The following is a 10,986-nucleotide window of genomic DNA, read 5'->3' on the forward strand; positions in this document are numbered from 1 at the left end:
TAAAGTTTTCTCCAGGTTTTTATTTGATCTATGTACTTCTCACTGTTTCTTGTTCTAATGCAACAATCCCTTTTAGAGTTTTTGGTACTCTAAAACCAAATTAAATTGGCTCATAGTCATTCTTAACAATTATACTTGGTTCGCCTAATTTTTTTTTGGTTTTTTTTTGAGATTAGGGTCTCACTCTGTCACCCACAATGGAGTGCAGTGGCACAATCATAGCTAAGTGCAGCCTCAACCTCCCAGGCTCAAGTGAACCTCCCACCTCAGTCTCCCAAGTAGCTGGGACTACAGGTGTGAGCCACCATGCATAACTAATTTTTTAGTTTTTTTGTAGAGACAAAGTCTTGTCATATTGCCCAGGCTGGTCACAAACTCCTGTGCTCAAGCAGTCCTCCCACCTCAGCCTCCCAAGGTGCTGGAATTATAGGCATGCACCACCACGCCCTGCCTCCTAATCATTTCAATGGCAACTTGAAAGCCACATGTCTTATTACAATATTATTAGAGGCTCACTCCAGTGACTAATTCTTCTCTGTCTGACCACTTCAAACTTTATTATTGCAGTTTTTGCTTTTTTGTCAGTTAACAATTAACCAGCCCTGCTTATACGTGTTAACGAAGAGTGATAGGACCAATAGGAATCTTAGTCATGGTTTTGTAACTCGCCCCTGTGAGCGTGGAGCAGAATCTCTTATTTCTGGATGTAAGACAATCTCTATTAACACCAAAGGAGGTTTTAGGATTTTCTATGGAAGAAAACCAAAGAGCATTGAATAATTGCTGAGACCTGGACCCAAAAATGTGTCCAGGAACACACATTCAACTAGAATTTACCAGGATTTATCGTCTGCTGGGTACTGTGCTAGGCACTGAGGACATAGTGAATGAAACCAACAAGGTTCCCATTCTCATGGTTCTTATACGCTAGTAAATGTGACTTCCTCATTAGAGGTACTCTTAAGTTCTACAACTAGGAAACTAAATAGATTATCTCCCTTGGTAGCCCCCCCAAATCCATATCTCCTCCTGTATTGCCTGTTCGGGGAAAATAAGCTACCATCTACTCAGTCACTCAATGCAAGAACCTAGGGTCATCCTGGATGATTCTCTTCCTCTTTCCTCTTCATCAAGGTGATTCACAAGTTCTGCCTCCGCTGTTTGTCATCGCCTGACTCTTCTTCCTTCTCTTCATCCCTACCCATACAGCCACAGTCTTAATTCAGTTCCTAAAATTTTTTTTGCCTAGAATCTTGCAACAGCATCCAGTATTAATTCCTTACCATTCTATTCTTCATACTGCTGCTATAGTGATATTTTAAACATTATAATGTTAATAAGATAATGTCATTTCTCTGTAGAAAGTCCTTACTGTAAGAGTTCTACAATTGTCTTGGAGACAAAACTCAGACTTTTAACATGGTGTACAAGAAAAACTTTTGCTAACGTGTCCTGAGCCCATTTCTACTATGCCATGTGTTGCCACAAATCCAGCTCTCCAGTCCTGCAGAAGTCTATTTGCTAGGCACATTATATGTTAGTGCCTTTGACCATGCAATTCCCCTTACCTGGAATCCCTGACTTTCTTTCATTCTCTTGCACAATCTCTCTTCACCTGTAAAAGCTACTCCTAGAGATGTTGCTCTTTCTGCACAGTTTCTCTTCCTTGATGCTCGCCTGGGTTATTAGTGGACACTTCTCAGAACACTTCGGGTTCAGCTCTGTGGCAGCATGGTGCAGCTCTGTTTACCTGCCCCAGGTGGTCACACAGTGCCTGCATACATATGGGATGTATGCTGAATAGGAGGTATTGAAGGACATTCACTACATGTCCAGCACTGTGTTACGTCTGATCAAAGACACGATAGAATCTAAAGACAATTCTCTACAGTCCTTGTCTTTAAGTGGGGTGGCAACAAGATGCCTACCCACTACCAATCTGTTATTTATTTGGAATTAATTGTTAAATCACCCCTTTTCTCCACTTTTCCAGGCTAATATTTGTTCAAAGTTTTTAGTTTTTAAAGTAATTCTTAATATTCAGTTATGTCAGTTCTTGCAATTCTTACTTACAAACATATGCCTTTTAATAGCTTTAACCTGGTGCCCTTAATATTTTTCAAAGGCACCTGAGAAAAGTATAAGAAAAAATTTAAATTCATTTTATTCTAATTTTTGAAGTAGAGATGAGCTTTTCGGTTCCACTGTGGCATTCTACATAATGCCAACCAACCTAACAAAAAGCAAAGCAAACACATACCAACCCAGCTCTTCACGTATTGATATTAAACAGATATAACAGCTGGGACTGGACGCGGTAGCTCAGACCCATAACCCCAACACTTTGGGAGGCCGATGCGGGTGGATCACTTGAGGCCACAAGTTCGAGACCAACCTGGCCAACATAGAGAAACCTTGTCTCTACTAAAAATACAAAAATTATCCGGGTGTGGCGTCCTGTGCCTGTAATCCCAGCTACTTGAGAGGCTGAGACAGGAGAATCACTTAAACACGATAGGCCAAGGTTGCAGTGAGCCAAGATGGCGCCACTGCACTCCGGCCTAGGTGAGAGAGCGACACTCTTCTCAAAAACAAAAAATGAAAAAAACAAAATAAAAAGCAAAAAGATGCAATATCTGGATATTTAATTGAAATTTTACTTTTTCAGATACATGCTTGGTTTTGAGCAGACATAATCACCCTCTTTGTTTCCTGTAGAAGTAAACAAAATACAAGACACACTTTTAATCAGAAAAATGTAAATAAAAAAATATAAAATACAAATTTAATAAAAATCTAAATTCAGCTCTTCACTATTTCCTGAACACAGGCTCATTAGCTTTCACTATATGAAGTGTACTTCTAGAACGATAAGAAAAAGAGGCACTTTGAAAATTAATGAATGTGATTACAATATATAGTGAGGCAAAGAGTAGTTTAAGAAACTGCACAGTAATACAAGGAAGAAAATGGGGTGAGAGAGTAAGTGCCCTTCATCCGAGGTTGCTTGTGACATGGCCAAGGGCCTGCAGTGTGCCCTGCATCCTAAGATGCTGGTGATGGGGCAGAGTGGGAGGACTCAGCTCAACCTTTGTTTTTCTTCATGCACCAAGCTAGGGAAGTCAATTTTGCCTTCAACACATAGGACTGATTGCTTTTGATTTCATTATTATGATCAGAAAAAATTTTGTATACCTTTCTATGTATTCAAAACATGAAAAAAAGAATCTTAAACAGCTATAGACATTACTACCCAGATGTTTTGAGTTCAAAGTAATTAACAACATGATAGGACACAATAAACAGAGCCATCTTTCAGACAAGTGCACAGCCTGATGAGACAACAGATTAAAGGCTTAATGGGGCCAGGTGTGGGGGCACATGCCTATAATCCAAGCCCCTTGGGAGGTCAAGATGGGAGGATTGCTTGAGGCCAGGAGTTCAAAACCAACCTGGACAACATAACAAGACTCCATGTCTACTCACCCCCCCAAGAAAATTAGCCTGGCATGGTCACACACACCTGTAGTCCCAGCTACTCAGGAGACTGAAGCAAGAGGATTGCTTGAGCCCAGGAGTTTGAGGCTGCAGTGATCATGCCACTGCACTCCAGCCTGGGCAACGAAGTACGACTTTATCTCAAAAAAAAAAGTAAAACAAAACAAAACATAAAAAGCTTTATTGAGGATGGTTTCAACTGGCTGAGATAAGTTCCAACCATGTTTCCCACCAAAATATGGTTTCTTGTACTTCTTTGTGACATTATAAAAGCAGTACATACTCAGAACAAAGAAAAATTAGGATATACAAAAAGCAAAACTAAGAATACCCTGAAAAAGAATTTTTGCCTTTTCTACAAGTTAGCCATTGTGATTGCTTTGGTATATATCTTTGCAGATGTATAAAATAGCATGCTATTCTACATATGTTTTGTAACCAGCTTTTCCTCTTAACATATCAAATACATCCATGTCACTGACCTATTTAAGGTTATGTGCTTGAATAAGAACCTACCGCCGGTCAAGAAGGCACATTACATGATACATAGCAGCTCACATACTATCTTTTTTAAAAAATTAAAAGATACAGACAACTGAGAATCATAATAAGTACGTTAAGTTAGCATGAATCTTTATTTTAAACATTTAGATGATATGCCTTGTAAACAAATCAGTTCAGTGTTTAAGAGTGATGAATAAAAATGTTGGGAAGGTGAGGGGAATATTTTTAAATAATTTGGTAAAATAGGATGGGACTGGGTTTTGGAGATGAATGGATGTTTGCACCCAGCTTCCCCAAGCCCTAGCCTATGGGTAGGTGAGAATATCTAGCACCGTGCTTGGCACCCTGCGGGCCTGGGGAGAGTTGGAACCCATTTCAGTTAGCTGGAAGAAGCAGGGATTCAGAACACAAGGATGGTAAAGGTAAGCAGTGTCAAGGGGAGGCAAGAATGTGATGGAAATACTAAAATGACTGTGCCTCAAAAACAGGGAGAGTGTTCAATAAATTGTGCTGGGATCGCTGACTAGGGATATGCAGAAGAATGAAACTGGACCCCTACCTTTCACCACATACAAAAATTAACTTGAGATGGATTAAAGATTTAAATGTAAGACCTCAAACTGTAAAAATTTTAGAAGAAAACCTAGGAAATATTTACTAGACATCATCCTTGTAAACAATTATTCGCTAAGTCCACAAAAGCAATTGCAATAAAAGCAAAAATGTATAAGCAACATCTAACTCAACTAAAGAGCACAACAACAGACTCCATCAACAGAGGAAACAAACAGCCTGCAGAATGGGAGGAAATATTCCCAAACTGTGCATCCAACCAAGGTCTAACATCCAGAATCTATAAGGAACTTAAATAATTCAACATGCAAAAGGCAACAACTCATTAAAAAATGGGCAAAGGACAGGAACAGGCTCTTCTCAAAAGAAGACCTACAAGCAACCAGAAAACATGAAAAAAAAAATGCTCAACATCACTAAGCATCAGAAAAATGTAAATTAAAAACCACAATGAGATACCATCTCACACCTGTCAGAATGTCTATTATTAAAAGTCAAAAAATAACATGCTGGTGAGGCTGTGGAGAAGAGGGAATGCTTCTATAATGCTGGTGGGAATGTACAATTTCAGCCACTGTGGAAAGCAGTTTGGAGATTTCTCAAAGAACTTAAAAATGGAACTAGCATTCCACCCAGCAATCCCATTACTGGGTATATACCCAAAGGAAAATAAATTGCTCTATCCAAGAGATACATACACTTCTATGTTCATCACAGAGCTATTCACAATAGCAAAGACATGGAATCAACCTACGTGCCCATCAACTGTGGACTGGCTAATGTGGTACATATACACCATGGAATACTATGCAGTCATACAAAGAACAATATCATGTCCTTTGCAACAACCTGTTTGCAGCTGGAGGCCATTATCCTAAGCAAACTAACACAGAAACAGAAAACCAAATAGCGCATATTCTCACATGTAAATGGGAGTCAAACATGTATGCATGGACATAAAAAATGGATACTGTAGAGTGCTAGACAGAGAGGGAAGAAAGGGAGCATGGGCTAAAAAAAGCTACTTATTGAGTCCTGTGCTCACTACCTGGGTGATGGGATCATCTGTACCCCAAATATCAGCATCACACAGTATACCCATTTAACCTGCATATATAGCCCCTAAATCTGAAAGTTGAAATTGCTAAAAAAAAACAACAACAACCATAAATCAATAAACTTAGATATGCCACCCCCTACCCCCCGCGAAATGAGGAGAGTTTGGTGGTGGAATGAGGAGAGAAAAAATGCCCTCAAGTGTTATACCACAACAGAACCCCTGGAAGATGAAGGAGAAGAAGATGATGGCAGCTAATGGATAACATTTACAGTAATAATGACAACACCGGATCATGCTTGCATTTACCATGTACCAAACAGGGGACTTTAAGCATGTTGCATATATTAACCATTTAATCTTTACCACATTTTGTCTGGCCTATCTTCTCTTGTTTTTGAGATAGGGTCTCACTCTGTTGCCCAGGTGGGAGTGCAGTGGCATGATCTTGGTTCACTGCAACTGCCACCTCTCGGGTTCAAGTGATTCTTGTGCCTCAGCCTCCCGAGTAGCTGAAATTACAGGCTCACACTACTATGCCTGGCTAATTTTTGTATTTTTTGGTAGAGACAGGGTTTCAACCATGTTGGCCAGGCTAGTGTTGAATTCTTGACCCCAAGTGATCTGCCTGCCTTGGCCTCCCAAAGTGCTGGGATTACAAGCCACAGCACCTGGCACTGACCTACCTTCTATTGCTATAAGAACTAAATGAATTTGTATTTGTAAAGTCCTTTAAATAGTGCAATATAAAAGTTTGTTAATAAAGCATCCTTTTACTGAGACACACAGAGGTTAAGTACCTTGCCTGAGGTCACACAATTACTCAGTGGAAGAAGTAGAATTAGAACCCGGGCCATCTGGCACAGGAACTCAGGCTGCTCCTGAGGGATCTCTGGTCAACCCAGAAAGTTATGGAGCTGTGGCTCCTCCTGCCCTGATTTCACCTTACCCATAAAGAATGTCAAAGGAGGTGCTGTCTTTCTCCATGCGAGAAATGGGAAAGACCATTAAAGCTGAAGAATTCCAACAATGGGCACCTGCTGACGAGCTGGGGGCTGCATTACTTCTGCCCCATCTCACCTCCTCCCATCCACTCCATCCCTCTGGCCCTATTTGAGGTGACTGGGTGGGAAAGGCACTCTCTTAGGAGGTTTGATGTGATACTATTTAGGAAAATGGAAAAAAAAAATACAGACCCAGTCTGTAGAAATGTCACTATTACTGGAAAAGGAATTAAAATCTCCTTAAATAGCCAATGTTTTCAGGATCTCTGGGTGAAGACTCAGAGTTAAGGTCCTCCCTTTCTCATTCTTTTCCCCATTCTTCTTCCTCTTCCCTGGTTTCTGCCCCTCAACTATTGACCAGCCCATCCCCTCTCCCCACTGTAACAATAATGGTCATAACAAGAATGCTAGAAGCTCACAGTCCCTGAGCTCTTGTTATGTAGCAGACATGTTAATTCATGAATTAATCCCTGTAACAGCCTTGTGAAGAAGTAACTATTTTCTTAACCTACTTTGTAAGTGAATAAATTGAAGTTCAAAGAAGATAAATCATTTGACTGATAAGTGGAAAGACTGGAATTGGAGCTCCAATCTCTTTTGCTAAATCCAATGCCACACTTTCTCTCCTTATCCCCCAAGGTACTGGCATCAGCTCCACTAAGCATTCAGTTTTCCAGCATCACCTGATTCTTGGAAGACAAGTGGGTAGGTGTGCATGGGCCTCCCTGAGTTAGATACTCTGGCACGTTTCACACATGGTATTCCAGTCAGTTGGACTGTTACTTTTAGCCAGAAAGGTTATGAAATGCGCCAAATAAGATAACAGGATTTGTTGTCAAGGCGAGCCCCTGTTTATTGAGTGTCTACAATGGCCTGGCATTTGTGGTAGCTGCAGAGAGAAATGCAGTGGCATAGGTGATGTGATCCTGCTATCAAGAAACTTACCATTTGAAAAGGAAGATGAGACCAGTTCACATCAGAAGAAGAACCTAAGAAAACATGGTGGGGTGGGGAGGATTCTTTGGGGATACTGCCTGAGTGTCCACCCCTAACACTTTTTCCCTTTTCATCCCCTTCAAGCCATGAGGTACCAAGGCCACCAGTGGGATAGTGAACCTGATGCTAAGGGGGATGCTGAGACATCTGAGGGTTGAGTTAGAGGTGAAGGAGCAAAGAAAGAGAAAGCCAGCTTCTTTTCAAGGTCTGGGCAAAGAGAGCAGATTGTGTGGATCCTGAAGGAGATGCTTCACATATCTTCATCAGGATGTGGTCCATGGAAGGACCCTCTGCTTCTGCTAATCATGGTAGCCCTGGAGAAGTGAGGCAGAAACAAGCAGATGAGCTTCTGCATCTGGTAGGCTGAGTGTCCTGCCAGTCTTTTCAGTGCCTCAGCAGATGGTAACAGGAAGAGAAACTTCCCTACCATTTTGGCCTTTCTCCTTGCCCGGAACCAAACATCTGACCTGTACAAATCAATAGAACATGACCTTCAAGAAAAACCATAGCTTCTCCAGTGGGATTCAGGAACTAGATGAGAGAAACCCAAATGGTTAGGACATACGACTCATTGTTGATAGAAGAGACGGAGGGATGAAGATGAAAAAAATGAGCATTCTCAAGGATATATCATTGAAACACCACAAAGATCTTCTATACCTACCTTCACGATGTCTGCATTGAAATAGCTATTAGATGAATGAGGGAAAAATGACCTAATCCTTGATAGCAGCTGAATTAGAGATCTGGAGGATTAAGTAAAAGGAAACACAACATGCCACAAAGACGGAAACACATGAGTGAAAATGTAGGTGACTTAAAGCACAGATCCAGGAAATGGAACATGCAAATAAGCCATCCAGAAGAAAAAAAGGAAAGAGTGGAAAAGTGGTTACTATATCCAAAATGAAGGAACATTTCAGTGAGCTGAAGGAAGACATTAGTTTCCTGATTACAAGAGCTGAGTCTAAGTAAGAATTAAGACAAAACAAAACAAATCCAAACAAAAACGTGGAATTCGACATATCCTCATTAAATTCATGACTATTCAGCGTACTAGACACTGTGGAGTTTCACCTAGCTACCCCTTTCAGGACTGGGGCACCCTAACTCCCCACCCACTGCTGTCCATATCCAATACTGGTTGATGCTATGCACAAAGGAATGATTCTCTTGTCCCAATTTGAAAACTCAAACTCAGCTCCCATAAGATCAGCTGAGGGGGCACATGGCTACTGAGTTATTCCCTTTGCCCAGTCCTGCCTCTTTATCCCTTATAGTCATTGTTCTCAAGAGCACTCCTCTGTAAAATTCCTCCTGCCCACAAATCCCCATCTCAGAATGTTTCCCAGGGAACCTGACCTATGACACTTTATACCAAACAAAGCAAAGCAAAACAAAACAAAACAAAAATCCAAAAACAAAAACAAAACAAAATTCTCCCTTAAGAAAACCCCTAATGACATTTTTTTAATAAAGCATTCTGATTATTGAAAATAAAGGAGAGCTGGATGTGGCAGCTCATGCCTGTAATCCCAGCACTTAGGGAGGAAGTGGTGGGAGAATAACTTGAACCCGAGAGTTCGAGGCCTACCTGAGCAACATAATGAGTCCCAGTTCTCCACTAAAAGAAAAAAAAAAGACAAAAAAATTAAAGGAGAATTGAACTAGTATTATACTTGTCTGCTATACTGAAAACTGAAAGATGATAACACTAAGTGTATAGAGAAAAGTCAACTGAAAGCTAGAGATGGTGAAATAAAATCTATTGTGAGAAAAGGTCTGAAGTCAAAGAAGCATATAATTAAGAAAGTATTATTTATTTGGTTCCAAAAAAATTATTTTGGAAACAGGTAAGGACTCTGTTTATTACTCCTATAGCCTTTCTGATGAAAACACTGCAGAAAATTATCTACCCAAATGACAACTGAAAACAATGGAGATCTCAAGACTAAAAGGATTGGAAACACTGGATCATGAAAATGATGTAATTGAGATGTTGTAAAATATTGGTGAGTATGGATTATTGGAACAGAAATAATGAGATGTTGGGAAAAACTCTGGAGTTAAGAGGTGTGGTTGTGTGTGATGGTAGGGGGCAGGGAAATTAATATCACAGTGGGATGAAATATTTATTTAATAATATGCTAATAGGAAAGTCAACATTAACTTCAGTGGTTATGGAAGGAAGGTAATGTATAGCACATTTGACAAACAAAAATACCTCCCAAATTACCAGAAGAAATAAAAAAAATGAAGAGAAACTTAAAGAGGTCAGCAAAAAAATATAAAAACAGGTAAAAAAGAAACAATAGCAAAATGTAAAAAATACAAATTAAATATAAGATTGAGGAATTCAGTAGATCAGTTATTACAAGAAATATAAGTGGGTAGAATTCCTTATAAAATGTCAGACTAGGTTAAAAAACAAAACCCAGCTTCATGCCCCATAAGAGTTATACCCGTGACAAAGTGAAATACTGTAAATTAAGGGTTGGGCAAAGACATCTTAGACAACTGCAAAGAATAACAAAACAACAAACCCCAAGGTATTTGATCAACTGGGATGCAAGTTTGAATTCATGAAACACTTCAAAGAAAGATACTATGTAATGATAAAAGGCATAACCTATTAAGGAAATATGATGAACACAAAATATCAAATAACACTGGAGACAAACACATAAAGTAAAACTGCACTCCAGCCTGGACAACAGAGGAAGACTCTGTTTCAAAAAAATAAATAAATACAATTGTAGTGGGGATATTTAATAAAGCACTTTCAGTATCTGGTAGATTAAGAAAACAACAGGCCAGGTGCAGTGGCTCATTCCTGTAATCCCAGCACTTTGGGAGCCCAAGGCAAGTGGATCACAAGGTCAGGAGTTTAAGACCAGCCTGGCCAATATGGTGAAACTCCATCTCTACTAAAATACAAAAATTAGTCGGGCATGGTTGCAGTCACTTGTAGTGCCAGCTACTTGGGAGGCTGAGACAAGAGAATTGCTTGAACTTGGGAAGTGTGGAGGTTGCAGTGAGCCAAGATCGTGCCACTGCATTCCAGTCTGGGTGACAGAGCGAGACTCCATCTCAAAAAACAAAACAAAACAAACCAAAAAAACAAAAAAATGCCAAACAGTGAACAAAGATACAGTGGATTTCAATAAGATATCCAGTAACACAGAACACAGAAACATACACACAGATTATGCAAATGTGTGCCTGTGTGTGTGTGTGTGTGTGTGTGTGTGTATCAATGTACTCTACAGGAATTTTTATCTTCATCTGTGTCCATAAAATATTTGTAAAAGTTGATAGGTACCTGATCTCACAAAAAAATCTAAATAAAATTTA

The 10,986-nt window shown here is 39.8% G+C and overlaps 1 protein-coding gene across 1 annotated transcript in view; it reads left to right on the forward strand.

Moving 5' to 3' along the window:
• The window catches only part of LOC103886059, a 46,378-nt gene extending 35,858 nt beyond the window's left edge, over positions 1-10,520 (forward strand). Inside the window, exon 4 of the transcript XR_002523220.2 lies at positions 9,514-10,520. The gene's annotated coding sequence lies outside the window, so the exon portion shown is untranslated. The remainder of the gene's footprint in view (positions 1-9,513) is intronic.
• The last annotated feature ends 466 nt before the right edge of the window (positions 10,521-10,986 follow it).

The sequence above is a fragment of the Papio anubis genome, chromosome 7, assembly GCF_008728515.1.
Source record: "Papio anubis isolate 15944 chromosome 7, Panubis1.0, whole genome shotgun sequence".
In the NCBI taxonomy this organism is placed as follows: Eukaryota; Metazoa; Chordata; class Mammalia; order Primates; family Cercopithecidae; genus Papio; species Papio anubis.